Source organism: Malus sylvestris, chromosome 5, assembly GCF_916048215.2.
Source record: "Malus sylvestris chromosome 5, drMalSylv7.2, whole genome shotgun sequence".
In the NCBI taxonomy this organism is placed as follows: domain Eukaryota; kingdom Viridiplantae; phylum Streptophyta; class Magnoliopsida; order Rosales; family Rosaceae; genus Malus; species Malus sylvestris.
The window spans coordinates 33,180,415-33,198,728 of record NC_062264.1 but is presented as its reverse complement, the minus strand read 5'-3'; the positions used below and the strand labels follow the sequence as shown (position 1 = coordinate 33,198,728).

Sequence of the window (18,314 nt, the reverse complement as noted above, 5' to 3'; positions counted from 1 at the left end):
TTGGTCTCAAAAGTTCTCTTTTGAAAGCTTGAACCGTCCCCTACAATCCTCAGAATGAATGTTCCTCAAAATATGCCATCTTGACCTCCAAAATACCCAAAACGTCGAAAAACGTCAATCTTGGAAAGATGCGTGTTGGGTCTTTATTTATTGCCACGGTCAAATGGTTTGGTAGAAATATCTAGAAATTTGACACAATCATCTCGAAAGACTCATGAACAACGTCTATTGGAATCACTTCAAAATTCATCCGTTTGATCACTTTTTGCTCCAGAGGAAGTCGAATGTCCTACATTAGAAATATAATTCAAAGTATTAAAATTCACACATAATAACTAATAAATTATTACTGAGATTAGGGTAAAATATATAGTATAATTTCAACTCGTCACTAGGTATAAGAGATTTCCAATTACCAATTACCAAAAAGATTAAATAAGATAAATAGATGTTCCCTAATAAGATATAATAATTGTAAAGTTTGTGTATCACCATCATTTGAGAGTGGTAAGCAAAAATATAAGTTAAAACTTCGTATAACCTTCTTGATGAAAATCACGGAAGATTTCTTGGGATTGGATTCTTCGATGCTTGTTTTCTCCTAAGGAAACATAAGAAACGTGTATATTTTGTATATTGACGTCGAATGGTGACTATTGCTTTTTTCTGGTGCACACACTTTCTATATGTAGTCGATCATGGTTGGGCTAGGAACAAGTTTGCTTTTTTCTGGTGCACACACTTTCTATATGTAGTCGATCATGGTTGGGCTAGGAACAAGTTCAAATATATTAGATGTAGCGTTTTATCTTTAATTGTCTCGGTACTTTTAGTAGTAATCACACTAACTCTTTGTTTTATAGATTGCCTAGGTACTTTTCTATGTGGGATTAAGTCTTATTATCGAGTATCTCCATCTTGAAGAACCTGTCCAAGTTAACCATCCATTGAATGTATGGCACGATCCATTGCCGCTTTGCCACCGATTATGATTTTCTTGAGTCTGCTCCAGTTTTTGTTCGGAGTTCGGACGTTTAACCTGAAAGAGTTTTTATCATTCTAATAGAAAAACAAAATTAATAATTTAGAAAGTGTATTGGGTGCCCATCAATCTTACTTTGGTCAAGTGGTTTGTAATTCTAAAACAAAGGAAGCCCACCAAATAGCAAGGCCGAGTTAAATGCACGGAGAAACCCAACACAAACAGGAAGGGTAGCAAGGTCCAGGAGGCTTTTTGCATGCAGCCAATTAAGAAATTATATATTATATATCTCTATATACTAAAACCCAACCACGTGGTACTGTGGATGACTAGTGGTGGGACGATTTTGTCCCTGGCTTTTTCCTCCGGCTGTTCTTCTCTTCGGTTTTTGGGGTGCGAAAATCCCGGTTTTGTCCATGCTGGACGCGTGTTGGTAAGGGAATGATGCTGAATTTATGCGTGTTAGTCATCTGGGAAAGGAAGAAAGATGGAAAAGCAGAGCTCTTTCATTTGCTTCCACAGATTTCTTGAGCTCTCTCTCAAGCCCGAACCCTAGCCTCCGCAAGCGAATCAGGTTTGTCTCTCGCTTTTTTCTCTCACATATTTTTTTTTCAATTCGGGACCGAATTTTGATCATCGTTGGAGCTCCTGCTTCCACTTCTTTTTCGTTTTTCTTTTCCTTTCGTCTCTCTCTCTCTCTCTCCGTCACGATTCTCACCTTCTTCAAATTTTCAATTTAATTCGAAGAAAATGTAACCCAAAAAAGCTAGGGTTTCTGGTAAGTCTTATCTCAACAGTATACTTTGTTTGAATGTTTTATTTGAGTTGTTTGAATGTTTTATTTTACTTGAACTAGAGTCTCTGTGTTTCCCTTTGCTGATCGTTGTTTCTTTCGAGCTTTCAGTTTTTGGTGCCTGGTGGATTCCGGCTAGCTCCGCAGCGGTTAAACCATAGAAATCATCATTCATCGGGTCTTTATTTCGATTCCTCGGTGTGCTGGTCAAAATACCAAACTTTCCAGGTTCGAAACCAAAAAGCATGTTTGCAAATGGATTTCCTCGCTTTTACAGATTAGTTTTGTGTTTGATGCATGTTCATTTTTTTCTTTTTAATAATTTTGGTTATCTGATTTGTAATATTTGTTCTTCATTTTTATTAGATTTTCAGGTTTTTTTTTTTGGGGGGATTTTTTGTTCTGCTGAAATTACACTTGAAGCCTGCGAAGACCTCTGTGTTTAAGGTGAGTGGTTTTGAAATTCCATGGTTTTGATTCTACTTGCAGCCTAAGGTGTGATCTTAGATCTGAAATTTCCAAGCTTTTTTATTAATCTTAACCCAGATTAATTAACTATAATTATTATTCTTATTATTTTTTTTCCGGTTATGAAGCTGAAGTGGCTAAAGTTAAGAAAGAACTTTTGTGAGTTAAAGTCTTCATATTTGAAAGTTGAATCTCAGCATTTGAAAGGCTTTGTGAACGTGTCCTCGATTGTGTAGCAAACCTTCATAGCAATTTGGGGTAAGTTTTCGCATGTACGTGTTACTTTGTTTCTGTTTGTTCATTTTCTTTAGCATTTTTGTGCAATTTTTTGGAAGCCTAAATGATTCAGAATTGGAATTTATGTGTAAGGATACGAGATACGCCATTGATTCAGTTGTGATGCACTACGGGGTGAAGTTTCCGTGCTGGGCGTTGTCTGATCTGTCGTCGTTTCAGCAAACTTTGGAGGAGATGCTTATGACAAGAAAATTTTGGAGCTGGGGAAGTGTTTAATCTTTGTTGGGTTTATGTCAATTCTTCTCTTCTCTTTTTTAATAATTATTTGGGCTATTGTTTTACTTTAGTATGTTTTACCATTGGATCTTGGACCTTTGATTTCTGTAAAACATGTTATGGTGAGTATCACTTCGATGTTGATATAGTTTATTTTGTTGCAGAGGATATGAAGAAGTGGAAAGGTACCTGATGGAATGGGAGTTTTGCTGCTTAAGACAAAGAATAGTAACTTAGTTATTTCATTTGCTTTTTGGCTGTTTCATTTGCTCTGTGCAATGCATCTTAGTTTTTTCAACTCATAGATAGTTTAACCCATGATATGTCTTCACATTGTTCTTGGATATCATTAACTACTCCGTGCAAAAGGTGAAACTGAATATATACAACAATTTTCTATTTGTGCATCAATAGATTACCGTGACTAATTTAAAGAAATTGTTGCAATTTGGTATCAATTCTGTTCAGTTGTTTGGAAGCATGACTATGTCTGCAAGAGATTTATTGAGGATCCAGATTGCATCATGTTCTTAATGAGCTTGAAAGAGGAGTTGCTCTTCATCTGACAATTGCATCGCATGTGAGTAATGTCTTCTATCACAATTTTTAAATTGTGTTTTCGTGTCTAAATTATTAAGAATTAAGTTATACATAAGGGGATTAAGTGATTTAAAGACATTGCATTTTAGAATAGGTTTTCTTAATTGACCCGTGGTCCAGTTCTGCAAAGTGTTCCCAACTATACAAACCAAAAAATCTATGTTAGTATCTCTAATATTTTCTTCTCCATTGCAAAATTATGAAAATTATGAGATTGGTTTGGAATTTGATTATTTCAATTTGTTTTTCTGGATTATATTTCAAGGTCAGTCGCTAAACTCTCTCCTTTTTTATTGGTTTTTGTTATTAGATTATTCTTTATTGCTTTGGATTTAAGCTATTGTTCAATGTCTTTTCATATGAGTTCTACTTTTTGCATCGTTCTTTTTTGTTATTAATGTTGGATTGTGATAGGAGCATATTTATGCGACTTAGTTGGCTTGTTCTTGTGCATTTATGTAGTGTTTCCTTAGTTATTTTAATGTTTAAAGTCATTTTCGTGTGTTTTCAGATTTTATGGACAAAGTAGGCAAGAAGATGCATTTTGGAGCAAAATGGAGCTTGGAATGCATGTCACATATTTGGGCAAAAGTGGATGGACGAATTTGAGAACTAAAGAGACCAAGAATGTGAAGAATTATGGTCCAAAAGATGAAGAACTCAGCCCAAAAATTTGTCACCCCAACTTGCCTTCATTGCCATGCAAAACAACATAGAATTCCCTTTGGATTCCCATGCCATGCTTGATCACTCTTGTCCCCTACATAATTTCTGATTTCATGCTTCAATTCATTTAATTATTACACTTAATTGCTTGATACCTCTTGTTCCCTTCACCCACAAAATTTTATACAACTTTCACAACCATAACATGCACTAATTGATGCTCCATCATTCACATTTGGAATCCCATGCCTTGTGTACCACATGTTGCTGCACCTTTGACCCATTTATTGACACATTTTCACCTCCCTTTCCATCTCTATGCAATGTACACAATCATTCATGCCCCCTAGCTACAAGACCACTCCATTTTACCCTTCACACTTTGCATCATCACTTCATTTTCACCCTTGGACCATTGCACACCACACTCTTTGCCGTGCATTCTCCCTAACCTAACCTGATTCTCTAATGTTTTTGGGGCCTATATATACATGTTTACATCCCTTGGCAAAGGGTTCACACTCTCATATTCATCATTCATCACAGAAAATTCGTCCATACAACCTCTAGGTAGCAAAACACCCCAAAAACACCATTCTAGTGCCTAGAAAACATAACAGCCACTCCATCTTCTTCCACCCTCTTTGCCTAGTTCTCCACCACCCTCCAACCCTCAAACACTCCTCCACACTTACCCTAAACCTTTCCATACCATTCCCCATCAATTCTACATCATAAAACTACCCAAAAATCCGTCCACAAAGCAATCTGCCGCAAGCAAGCAAAGGAGAATTCTTGGATGCACTTGCTACCCAAGTTGGAGCATTTTAGGTGTTTTCTTTCCTTTGATTTTAATGTCTAATTTTATGTATCTTTGCTTTGTGAGTATGAGGAACTAAATCCCTCTTAGTTAGGGGGTGATTCGAAACCATGTTCATACTTGCAATATGATTTGATTACATCCAGTTGTGATTCATAAGTTGTGAATTCAATTTACTTATCCGATCGTATAAAAAATGATTTGTGTATGTTGGTTGAGAGTGCACGCTTAATTTTCATGCATGAATTTAACGCTAGAATATAAGGGAGTTTCACCTAATCGTTATGAACTTATATTCACAAGTAGTGAAGGTTGCTAGTCACAATCACGTTAAGTAAATTCTTGGCATAAGTTTCATGCAAATCATAGTAACGAGTGCCTCGTCAATGCTTATGTTTTTCATAGAACTTAATGATTCTTGCTTGTATCTCTATTATGCAATTCATGTAGGGAACTTGTAGGGAATGTTTTGGGTTGTCGTATGCAATCATCCAACCCAATAACTTGTGGAAAAACTGAGGGTTAATTAGTGCAATTCACAGTTAATTTGGGGCGTTGAGTATTCATAGCTTATCGAAAAGCAACTGGAAATCGTTTTGTATGCAAATGTGACATGTGTGGAGAAGAACCTCCTAGCTAGCCTTCCATCCATAAGTTTCATTCAAATTCATTTTACAATCTGTTTTGATTCACTTAAATTTGTCTAAGAATTTGTTTACTTTGTTTTTGTCTTAATTTAATTATTTTCGTCCAAAATCAACCCCATCTTATTTCTTTGAGTCATATTAATTAGAACTTGTCTTAGATTATGTTTTTAAGTGTTTTAGTTCATTAGAAAACCAAAATTCGTCCAAGTTTGTGTTAGAGTCCCAAAACTGCCCAGATTGTGTGTTTAAGGTAGTTTTGAGTGTTTAGGGGTTGTTTTGAGTCTTTTGGTTTGTTTTAGTGTTTTAAAGTATAGTTTTGCATCCTTTGAGTCTAGTTAGTGTTTTAAACTTTGTTTTTACGTTTTCAAGTCAGTTTCCAAGTGATTTAGCAATCCCTCCTAATCCCCGGCCTAGAACGATCCCTACGTACATACTTTACTACAATTGATAAAAAGAGGGTTTAATTTATGTGCTTATATATTTCGCATCAGATTTTTGGCTTATAGATTTAGAGTGGGTTGCTTTAGATTTTACTTTGAGTGGCTTGCGAATTGATTGCTGGGCTTTAATTTAGAGCACAATCTAATCAAATGAAGGGCCAAGAGTTTCTATTTGAATGATGGTCCTAGATCATTTCATTCATTCCAGAAATGTTTCTGAATTTGAAGACTTAAAATCTAGACTAAAGAGTAGCATTATCTTGGATTGCCTATCTTAGCATGATGATTTTAAATTACAAACAACTTTGAAATTTACATTTGGAGTGTATTTTCATGTACAGGACAAGGTGTGGATTAGATAGCAGGATCTGGTTGGAAGACAAGATTTTGTGAAAGAAAGGGTAAGAAAATGCTGATGAATTTTCTTTGTTGATCTGTGCATGTAAGAGCTTTTATTGATTATTTTGTTTTCTTTTGGCCATGTAAAATCTCTGTACATAGAGTTCACAATACATGCATAGTTTTTCATTGTTCTAAAAATTTTAAGTTCCTATAAATCTTTTCCTGCATTTATGAATTCTAAATAAATGCAAATCATACAAATAATCAGTGGATAAAATTATTGGCTTATATGCACTAATGAAATATGCCAGCCTTTCAGCTTCTACCTAAGGGTGTTTTTTAAGAATGATGTAATTAAAGCAATTACATGCTCTATTAAGTATTTTTTTCTTGGTAAGTGCCTAAATGTTTACACTTTCAGTTTAACAAAAAATGATAAATGGAGACAAAGTTGGAACCTAATAAATCAATATTAGCAAACCCATAAACTTATTTCGTGATTATCACGATATTGTTTCAATATTCTACTTTTGCTTGCAATTCCGTTCTCTCTAGGACATTAAGGTGCATTTTTGGTTTTTAAGTTTCACCGCCAGATAACAACTGTTTGATTGTGATCTCTCTGTGAGATTGGATATATGATTAAAAAATTCTGTTAACAAATGTTAATTGTGATCCAATTGTTTTTTCAATCATGTAAGGAGATGCAATCTAAGCGACTGCAAAAGATGTCGACTATGCTTTGGTTGATCGAAAAATAGAAACTGCACCTCTGTATTATGAGAGGAAATGGAAAGCAATTTGTCTTAGTTTTGGAATGTACTGGAATTAAAGAAGCTAACTCAAGGTGCTAACTTTGAATTTCCCTGAAATATCTTTTTTTTTTATTAATTATTTAGACATAGAAATTCTCCATGTTATTTTTATTAATTATTTATTTCGGAGTGAAGTGAAAATCTGTAAATGCGGATTTGTGTTTATTTGCCCAGCTGCTATTTCAAAGCTGGAGGAGGCATTGTTGATTAATCCTAGGAAATATGATGCTCTGTGGTGCTGGGAAATGCTTAAACTGCTTGCGAATTATGCACTCCGGACTAGAATGAGGCAAAGGTTCCAAAATGTGTTGTACTGCTTCCAAAAGGCTTTCAATGAGGTACTTCCACTTACAAATTTGTTATTCTTGGAATTTGTAATCCCGCAGCAACGCGCGGGCATTACTAGCTAGTATATACTAAAAGAGAAGGGAATTGTTATTAGCATTTCAAAAATCTCATTCTAAACTCTAAACTTTCTATATTAGGAAAGAAAAATACACTTGTGAGGAGTATAGAATGAGATTTTTGGGAGTGCCAATAACAGTTTCAAAGAGAAAATGAACTAAAACACAGTTCATTCAACAATGTTCTTCCATTTTTGCCCTTCAGTTGTTCTTCAAATCTTGCTTTTTTGGTATATTACACATTAAAAGGACGGTTTTAACCCTGGGTGTCCAATAGAAGTCTCCCGACTTCTTCCTCAGAAATCGCAGAAATCAAAAAGGAAAAAACTGTGCTCTGCAACATGATCGGTGATTTCGATTCCGCTTCATGAGATTTGTGCTATCTTTGCTTCCTCATCTGTTCAATCTCCTCGCCGCCCCATTGGGCTCCCAATTTCTGTAGCCTTTGACATGTAATTAAATCTCAATTCTTCTCAACTACCCAAAAGCCAAATATTTGATTTTTTTTTGTTATGCTTTGTTACTTTGTTGAAATTTGGTGGTGCATGTAATCATCTTTAATAATTTCTAATCAGATTACAAAAACACACATGTAAAGGAATTTTGGGAAAGGAGGAGAGAGAAAATATTTAAGTTCAATTTTTTTTTTTTATTGTGTTAATGATTTTTTAGAGGATATTTTGAGAGTCCGGAGTAGACCTGGCAGTTTCTGACACGACATAGTGACACGTTACGAAAACGACACGAAAATAACAGGTTTTGGGTCAACACGATAACTTATCAGGTCATTATCGGGTGACCCGTTAATAATGGGTTCTTAATGGGTATACACGCAGGTAACACGTGGGTAACCCGTTTCAACCCGTTAAGAAAAAATATATTTTTGATAATTTTAAAGTTTAATTACTAAAAGATTTATTATAAAATACAATAGCCATATTAATATATACAATATATTCTATATTAAATATATAGTTTTGTATTATTATTCTATATAAGTTTAAAAAAAAAGTTTTAGTCATTATTTATTTTTATTATGAGAGTTCCTTATTATCATTACTAGGATAAATTTTACTTAACATGTTGTTGTCCAAAATTAAAATAAACTAATATAGTATTTGTATTGGCAAGAACTAAGAATACATACATACAAGTATGAAAAATATGAAAGAATATATAAACACTCGTGATTCATCATTATTCCTTCATAAGTAGATAATGGTTACACTTACATTATCATTTAGATTTTTAAAATCCTCCAAACCTTCATGAATAATGTTTTTTATTGGAGGGCAAAATTAATAATAATTATTGTAGAAGTGTAAAAAATGTAAAGAAAAAAAAATATACAATCACTCATAGTGACAAACTTTAGAACTTTCATGAAGGGGTGAGCTTCGAAATCCAACACTATAATTCATAAACCTTAAATTTATATTTAACCGTCGATTGTCATTTACGCTTTATTCTTCTTACTGAATTTCATTTTTAAAATTTTCTTTTTTCAAAGCATAATCATTTGGCGGGTGTAAGAAGATGAACGGTTCAGATCTTTGATATCATGTTTCGATATTTACAGTTAACTGAAATATGAGTCGTTGTCATATAGTTTGTAGAAACTTTACAAACATCAAGCAATATTTTTACTAACCGTAAAACTCTGAATATAAGATCAATGATCCAAACCGTTCATCTTCTTGCATCCTCTAATAGATCAAGTTTTCAAAAAAGTAAATCTGAAGAAAAAAAAAATTTGATGAGTACAATGAAGCGTAAATGTAAACAACAATCAACGGTTAAATTTTGATCTATGATTTTGTTTGGACCCGATTTTACGCCGTTGGCCCAAGCAATCGAGGTCGTTGAGTAAACATGGTTCTTAATCGTCAGATAAGAAAGTTAAGATAATTTGCTATTTTTTAATCATAATAATTATCTTTTAATAAATTATCTTAGTTTTCTTGTAAAAAATAAATTATAGAGATTCTTGGACTCTTCACTTGGCCTAACATGGATCTGCAAGCCGAAGATAATGGTGGATAGGAGACCTAAGCAGGCTAGGATGTTGTCAGATGATGGAAGACTTGCATGCCGTGTGAAAAGCTACAAGTTATATATATGTAGGTTGTATAGTCTGCATACCCATCAGCCTATACCGTGCAAAAATCTCCCAGACTATATGGTTATAGTTATATATATATATATATATATATATATATATAATGGTGGTTATTTTGATGAGAGCATTATTTGAACCAATCCAAGTGTGCAGGATATCTTGGGATTTGATGTGATAAGACTGAGCACAAAGATTGAATTTGGTTGCATTTTTTACTGAGTTAAAAGTCTTGGGAATATAAGGCTTATATGACGCAATTGGTGGAAGAGTTATAGTACATGGCAAAAGCTTATATCAGCTTATCAACCAACGCGCATATGTCCCTATAAATACAAAGAGGGTGCACCATTCAAAAGATCTCCAATTGAACACACAAAACTGCCCTGCGCAAACCTTCTCAACAACTTTAAGATTTTTTTATTTTCTTTTTCGCCGACACATCTTCAGTTGGCATAAACATCATTGTGGAGGCAACCGGTGATATCTTCAGTTGGCATAAACATCACTATCGCCGTAGAATTAGCCGATCTCGTAGCATCTTTAGTTGGCATAAACAGCACTGCGTCAAGGGCGACTGGTTACCTATCAAAGTCTCAGTCGAGAAGGATTTCCGAATCCTTGTTGGTCGAGGTCATCTCATCAGCCTTCTCGACGAAGTGAGGTGTTACGAGTTATTACATTCGGCACATTGGAAGCCGAATTTGATATTGAACTTCGCTAAGTTAGCAGCCTTGTCTTCAGGCTCTAGAACCCGAAGGTTAAGACAAGTTCTTTCCTCGGTCGCAATCGTAAGACTTAGACGTCGGCCGCACACCCAACGCAACATCAACATATTTTACTCCTCGGCCGAACTCGGTCGACGAGTTGGCACACCCCGCACACAACTGAAGGATGTAGTTAGCTCATAGATTACTCGGCCTGCGTGCCACGTAGGCTTGGTAGATTTTAGGGTCAACATTTTGGCATGCCCAGTGGGACCCAGTGCTAAAACTACAAAATTCACATTATAGATCAAGATATTGATTCGGCTCCATTTAGCCGACTGCACAAGCTCCTGGAACAATTGAAAAAAACACAATGAGGAAATGAAAAGATCTTTGGAAGTGGGAAAAGTTCTTCGTGGCCATAAAGAGATGCAAATATCATTCGCTCACATGTTGAGAATAAAAGCTCCTATTACCCTCCAAGAGCAATAGGTAAATGAAGACATGGCTCAATTTAATGCCTGGTTGGATAGAGAACATTTTCCTTACGTTTTCGACTACAAATCAATTCCATTTGATGAATGGTTGGTTGAAAAAATCGGGGGGCAATTTTTCGCTCTGGACACAACCAACATTCGGCCTAAGAAGATTGTCGAGACGGCTGAAGAAAAACTTATGCCACCTGTTGTCTTGGTCAAGATTGGAAGTGTGGTAGGCCTAGAAGCAAAAGTTCAAGTTTATGAGCCAAAAGTCAACCCAGAAAATGATTCGTCATAGGAGTGCTCTAATGACGAACAAGGCCGAGATGTAGGCCTAGCCGAAAAAATCACGCCAATCGATATGATTATTGGTGATAAAGCCGATATGGAGAAATCCTGTTTGGCTAAGTTGTGGAAAGCAGAAATTGGCGAAGTAATTATGCCTGGGGGGCATAATAATTGTTTAAAACATTCGGCGGTCAAAAATGAAAAATATTTCACCAAGTCAAAAATATTTGGAGAAACTTCTTTATTCGGCCTAGAGCAAAATCATTTTGAAAATTTTGATATAAACAGATCTCGACTTGGGATAAAATATTGTTGGCCTCCTCCTCTTTATTAGTTCGGTCCATTTTCGTTTTCTTTTATTACGAAAAGAGATAAATTAATTTCTTAATGATCTGGCTAATTAAGCCGATGCATAAGAAATTAAAGGGGACGACAACAGTGCGGCAATCCAAATATGTATATATCAATTGGCCGAGGAAGGCAATTCAAATATATATATATATATATATTAGTTGGCTGAGTATAAAAAATGGAATGAAGGACATGATGGAGATATGCATGGCAGATGGCATCATGTCAGGATTTGGGTTTATGGCTTACATCAAGATGCCACTACCGAGAAGAAAAGAGTGGGATCACACATGCCGAGCTCGAAGGATTGGTGCTAAGCACAGGTTCATTTTATAAATGTGTGTGTGCTCGGCCAGGATCCCGTTTATATATATGGCAGCTGCATGGCTGGCAGGTCACATCAAACAATCATGTACTTTTATATATCTGTACTTATAGGCAGGCCGAGCTTCAGGAACGAGTTTTATCAATCTTGGCCCTAGTTCTTCTCGGCCTTATTGTACTCTCGACCTTGACCCATCAGATGTTAAAGTAGAATGCATGCATATGCATGGAAGAGACAAACGGTGAATTAGCAGAAGAAGATCACGACATTGGCAGAACATACATGTTATTGCCGAGGAACAAAATTTGTTTCAAAAATACGACGAAACGTTGTCGGCTACGAACACTTAATTTCCTTAACCATTCGGTTTACGAGTCGAAGCTCAAGGAAACTAAGGGGCAATGTTTGGACCCGATTTTACACCGTCGGCCCAAGCAATCGAGGCCGTTGAGTAAACATGGTTCTTAATCGTCGGATAAAAAATTTAAGATAATTTGCTATTATTAAGAGATAATATTATGGTTTTTAATCATAATAATTATCTTTTAATAAATTATCTTAGTTTTCTTGTACAAAATAAATTATAGAGATTCTTGGACTCTTCACTTGGCCTAACATGGATCTGCAAGCCGAAGATAATGGTGGATAGGAGACCTAAGCGGGCTAGGATGTTGTCAGATGATGGAAGACTTACATGTCGTGTGAAAAGCTACAAGTTATATATATGTAGGCTGTATAGTCTGCATACCCATCAGCCTATGTCGTGCAAAAATATCCCAGACTATATAGTTATATATATAATGGTGGTTATTTTGATGAGAGCATTATTTGAACCAATCTAAGCGTGCAGGATATCTTGGGATTTGATGTGATAAGATTGAGCACAAAGATTGAATTTGGTTGCATTTTTTACTGAGTTAAAAGTCTTGGTGAATATAAGGCTTATATGACGCAATTGGTGGAAGAGTTATAGTACATGGCAAAAGCCTATATCAGCTTACCAACCAACGTGCATATGTCCCTATAAATACAAAGGGGGTGCACCATTCAAAAGATCTCCAATTGAACACACAAAACTGTCATGTGCAAACCCTTTCAACAACTTTGAGATTTTTTTATTTTCTTTTTTTCCGACACATCTTCAGTTGGCATAAACAACATTGTGGAGGCAACCGGTGATATCTTCAGTTGGCATAAACAACACTGTCGCCGTAGAATCAGCAGATCTCGCAGCATCTTTAGTTGGCATAAACAGCATTGCGTCGAGGGTGACTGGTTACCTATCCAAGTCTCGGTCGAGAAGGATTTCCAAATCGTTGTTGTTCGAGGTCATCTCATCAGCCTTCTCGGCGAAATAAGGTGTTACGAGTTACTACATTCGGCACATTGAAAGTCGAATTTGATATTGAACTTCGCTAAGTTAGCAGCCTTGTCTTCAGGCTTTAGAACCCGAAGGCCGAGACAAGTTCCTTCCTCAGCCGTAATCGTAAGACACAGAAGTCAGTTAAGCACCCAATGCAACATCAACATATTTTACTCCTCGGCCGACGAGTTGGCACGCCCCGCACACAACCGAATGACGTAGTTAGCTCATAGATTACTTGGCCTGCGCGCCACGTAGGCTTGGTGGATTTTAGGGTCAACAGATTTATATGATTATAGTGACAAATTTCGAAGTTAAGCTCTTCATGAAAGTTGTAAAGTTTGTCATTACGAGCGTTTATATATGTTTTTACACTTCTACATTAATTAATAAACCATTAAAGACTTTAGGTAAGTGAAAATATACTTAAAAGAAAAATGCGTTTTTATGTTTTGGATGTGACAATATGGTATGTATATACTTATTTAGTATTATGTTTTTCATTTGATTATTTATTGGTTTAAAATATATTTTCCTTATCGGGTAACGGGTTGGGTTATATTACCTGTTAATATTATCGGGTCGATTTCAGGTCGGGTCATTTTACCTGTTTATTTTAATGGGTGTTACACGACATGGCCCGTTAAGATATCGGGTATGACACGAAAACGACACGAAAACGACACGAACACGGAAAACACGACACGAATGCCAGGTCTAGTCCGGAGGCCATTGCATTTCCCAATTCCTATATTAGTTTGAGAGTATTTATATAATTCTGATTAAACATTTAAGTGAATTATTCTTTTTTATTTGTAAATAAATAACAGTTGAAACCCTTGGTTTTTTTAAGCGAAGGTGAGCAATCATTGAAACCCTTGGTTTGATTTTCGGAACTCCTTTAATTTGCATTTTCGTTTGATAAAAATTGAAATGTATGTTTGGAATGTGATCTCCTTAATTCAATGATCTGCTGAATAGACTCATCTCAAACTGACCAAAAACCTATATAGAGAAAAGATTCGTATTAGTCATCTTTTATTTTAGTAGCTAGTGAATTTTAAAAAGTGTGTATTGTTTTGTGCTTCACTCTGATACTTCAGATATTGTCTCATTACCATTTTGACTTCCTTTCCATTACCATCTGTTTGGCTACCAAGAAAACTGTCAAAAACACTAGAGGAATAGAGAAATTTAAGCCTTACCCTTTCTATTGTGTATCTCTAGAGAATATGAAATCTTTAATTTGTTCATTCTGTCTCGACTATTAACAGAAATGCAGAAAAACACAGAAATGCAGAAAGAGCATGTATCGAAGAAATGCAGAGAGAGAGAGAGAGAGAGAAAGTGATTGATTACATTGATATTAAATTAATTTTTAAAACTATGAGAATACAATTTATATAGCCATCATAACTAGCTTGCAGCCTAAGCTATTTAACTAACTAATTCGATAACAACTATAACAAAGCAACCACATTCTCAATTGTCTAACTAACTATTGTTGAGCTGGAATGATATATTCAACATCCCCCCTCAATCTCAACTAGGTTTCCCAGTTTGAGATTGAATGAATGCTTGAGAAATGCTGAACAATGAAATCCTTCTTGTCCATGTACTCCTAGCCCTGCTCCCATCATCAATTAATCCTCTGTTCTTGGTGTTTAAAGGTGTCTTCATGCATCTGCATTATCAATTTCATACTCATCAATCAACCCCTCAAATTGATTTCTTCACCGCTGTAGCTACTTTTTTCACAGATTCCAATATTTCACAGTCAACATTCCTAGAAGACCTTCAATTTTCACAGATTCCACTGTATTTTCAGACATTTTGATTACTCTGACCAAATCCTTCTTCGTTTACAATCGAGAATGATCAAACAACAAACTTTACAATCACAGAAATCAAGAAACACACCCCTCTTCGGCAATCGGCCTTAATGGAGTTGCACACAATAACAACAAACAAAACTTTTCAAGAATGTTACTCCGACTATCGGCCTTTAAGGAGTAACACACAATATCTGAGATAGAACTTTCACTCCGGCTATCGGCCTTATGGAGGAAACACATTGCATTCAACACACTATTGGCAATCAGCCTTTTTCGAGTGCACAAATCTCAAACAACCAAGAACTAATCATGCACTAGAAAGGAATGGCTATCGGCCTTTGTATTCCTTCAACAATCTCGTAGAAAATGGTTATCGGCCTTAACAGATAAACTTGCATACAAGAAACCCTATCGAAGAAACAATTTTTTTTTTTTTTTTTTACTACGGCATTTAAGCAAACAGATAGAGTGCAAAATTTAGAAACAAAACTTGAGACTAAAGCTCGTGATTGGAAAACCCCATTGGAGAACCTCCACCAAACCACCATGAGCGGAAGATGATGGCCACCAAGGAACGCACACGGCGATCTTTGTCATAGCAGATTCACAACAACTAAAGAACAAGATCAAGAACCAAAACTTCTTCGGCAATCAGCCTTCAAAGAAGATTTCATACTCCGGCAATCGGCTGAGACAACCCATCAAACAGCTGGAGTGCACAGATCTTTTCCCTGTTGAAATACCCGGATTCGAGCACCAAGAACCTTCACCAAGAATAGCAAATCGTCCCACACAAACAGAGCAATAACACAGTACGCGCGGAAGAACGAAGACGGAAAAAGCACCAAGGATCGACCTTCAGCAATGATACCATATTAACAGAAATGCAGAAAGAGCATGTATCAAAGAAATGCAAAGAGAGAGAGAGAGAGAGAGAGAGAGAGATACTGAATTAATTTTTACAACTATGAGAATACAGTTTATATAGCCATCATGACTAACTTGCAGCCTAAGCTATTTAACTAACTAATTTGGTAGCAACTATAACAATGCAGCCACATTCTCAACTGTCTAACTAACTATTGTTGAGCTGGAATGATATATTCAACATCGACTACAGTATCCGGGACAATTATTACAATATAATGAATATTTTCTTGGATCTGTTTGTTTTCATTAAGAAATAGTAATTAGATATTTGTGAAGGCAATTATCATTAGAGGGTTTTTAACTGCACTTTTTTAAGCAGTACGGGAAACGTAAGAAGGATATAACTATAGCACATATGAATCGGCCAGAATTAAGTCACTCTAATGATATCGATCTTCCCCGGAGGGAAGAATGAATAACAGATTAATAATGCAATAGTTACACTGGCCTTCTTAATAATGGTAATATAGCTGAAGTTCACAGCAGCACTCTTACTTGGAGACCTGCAACATCATCTGTTGCCAATAGGGTTATAAAACCAAAGTCCGAATGAGCTCCAGCTCCAAAAATTCCATTCGCTGGATCAGAAACTTGACCTATATAACAAATGGGCATCGTCTTAGGAGTTAAAATAGTTGTAGGATCAAATTAAAGTTACAAAACTTTTGATCGAAATATACCATCGTAGTGTAGTAAACGCAGTGCTGCTATAGCCTCGCCAATCATTTCTGGTTTGTCGAAGAAATGGATGTCGAGATCAAGAGCAAGGGCCACAAGCCTACCAACTGACTTAGCCACCTCCCTGAAATGATTTTCATGAAAACAGGTCGCCTCAACGTGTAGCATCCACTCTAGAAAGAACTAATCTAGAAGAAGAAATATGGAAAAGGATTATTGAAAGTTATGAAACTAATCAATTATGGAAAAGGATTATTGCTTATTTATTTGGAAATTGATGAACATGACTCACTTTTCTCAAAGTAGTTCGCGCTGCTTCCATTGTAACAATCTGAAACTATGTGGAATTTGATATATGTTGATATAGGAATTTAAATCTTTTTCAGTTTTTAGTGTGTTTATATATTTCAGCTTTAATTGCTATGTATGTAATTACAGTAAAGTACAACGAGTAAAGCCAGCAGCTCTGATCCTAGGTACCAGGGGTAGAAGGTGAGTGATTTCAAGATTTTAAAGTTTTGTTTGGTTTTTGGTTATATTCAAATCAGAGAATGGGTTTAGATTCCTTAGAACACTGTTCATTCTACAGTATTATTCCATTTTTTACCCCTTTTGTTTCTGTCATTACTGTTTATTCTACAGTGTGATTCCGTCTTTAGCCCTGCTTTAGTCTTTGGTCTTTTATTTCATTTTTGGATTCTTCCTTACCACAGCATTTCAGTCTCTCGACCGTCGAATGTGAACCACACAAATGAATATATATGCTGTTTGCCACAACCAAATCTTTTTGCATCTAAAACGAATAACACTTGGTTTGTGTGTTGCATATATCGATTGCTAACATTTTGGAAGGGTGTATGGGTTTGGGTAATTTTCATATTATTTTGTGAGTTTGCCTGCTTGAGGTAGAGCTTTTGTAGACAAATATTGGTTATCTGGGCAAAGTTCTTGCCTTTCCAAAATGTTGAAGAGGTCATTGAAAATAAACTAATTGATTAAGTTATAAAAAATTTGTAATATTTTAAAACATTATTTGAGAATTCTGACATTTGAATTGAATTGGTATTTTTTGTTTCATATATTTTGGATCGACGAGATAGGCTGTAGGTTGGCATATTGCTGTGCTCTTGAATGATGTTTTGTTTGGCATATTACTGTTATCGAACCTGGTTGCTTTTCATCTCAATATTATTATATTTTCATATCATATTTTATACGATTAGTTTTTGTACACAGTATAGGTTAGTAAACGTACCGATAGGAAGAAGACTATGTAAACGTACCGATAGGAAGAAGTCAATGGTTTAGATAAAACATGTTCTTTTGGTCTTCTTATCTGTATTTATAGTGTTATGGAAAGATTATTTGTTTGCTAAAATGTTTTTGCATAAATTTACACATTTCTACTTCTATTCTAATCCCATGTATATTTGCTTGCAGTTCTGTAGCGGAATGAATATAGATCCTATCTAAAGTTTATTACCTTTTCAGTTTAATAAGAAGATCAGAGTCCGTGTGTGTAGAATTTGGAGACCTAAAGTGATAGAAATGGATAATATGTTTGGCGGTCTTCAATGTACATTGGTTGATGAAATTGTAAGAATTTTATTTTTTTTAGGTTTTTAATTTTGGTAATACTGTATTCCACGAATTTGTCAATAATGTTAAACTATATTTTGCAGAAAAGGTATAAATATTTTAGTTATTCGCAAACTTATAGATGATCTTTCCTAAGAAATAGAAGAAACTAGA

At 35.4% G+C, this 18,314-nt stretch overlaps 2 long non-coding RNA genes across 3 annotated transcripts; both read left to right on the top strand.

Annotated features, from left to right (window-relative positions):
- The first annotated feature begins 1,314 nt into the window (after positions 1-1,314).
- LOC126621260 (uncharacterized) lies at positions 1,315-2,729 on the top strand. The gene is made up of 5 exons (XR_007622867.1): positions 1,315-1,556; positions 1,887-2,003; positions 2,142-2,222; positions 2,372-2,501; positions 2,613-2,729. It is a non-coding gene; the product is annotated as an uncharacterized LOC126621260 (long non-coding RNA).
- A 195-nt stretch (positions 2,730-2,924) lies between these two features.
- Positions 2,925-8,084, top strand: LOC126621261 (uncharacterized). Of its 2 annotated transcripts, none has more exons than XR_007622869.1 (5): positions 2,925-3,336; positions 6,271-6,330; positions 6,973-7,118; positions 7,261-7,424; positions 7,771-8,084. It is a non-coding gene; the product is annotated as an uncharacterized LOC126621261 (long non-coding RNA). The 2 variants fall into 2 exon arrangements; XR_007622868.1 differs by having other exon boundaries at positions 7,768-8,082.
- Positions 8,085-18,314: the final 10,230 nt, after the last annotated feature.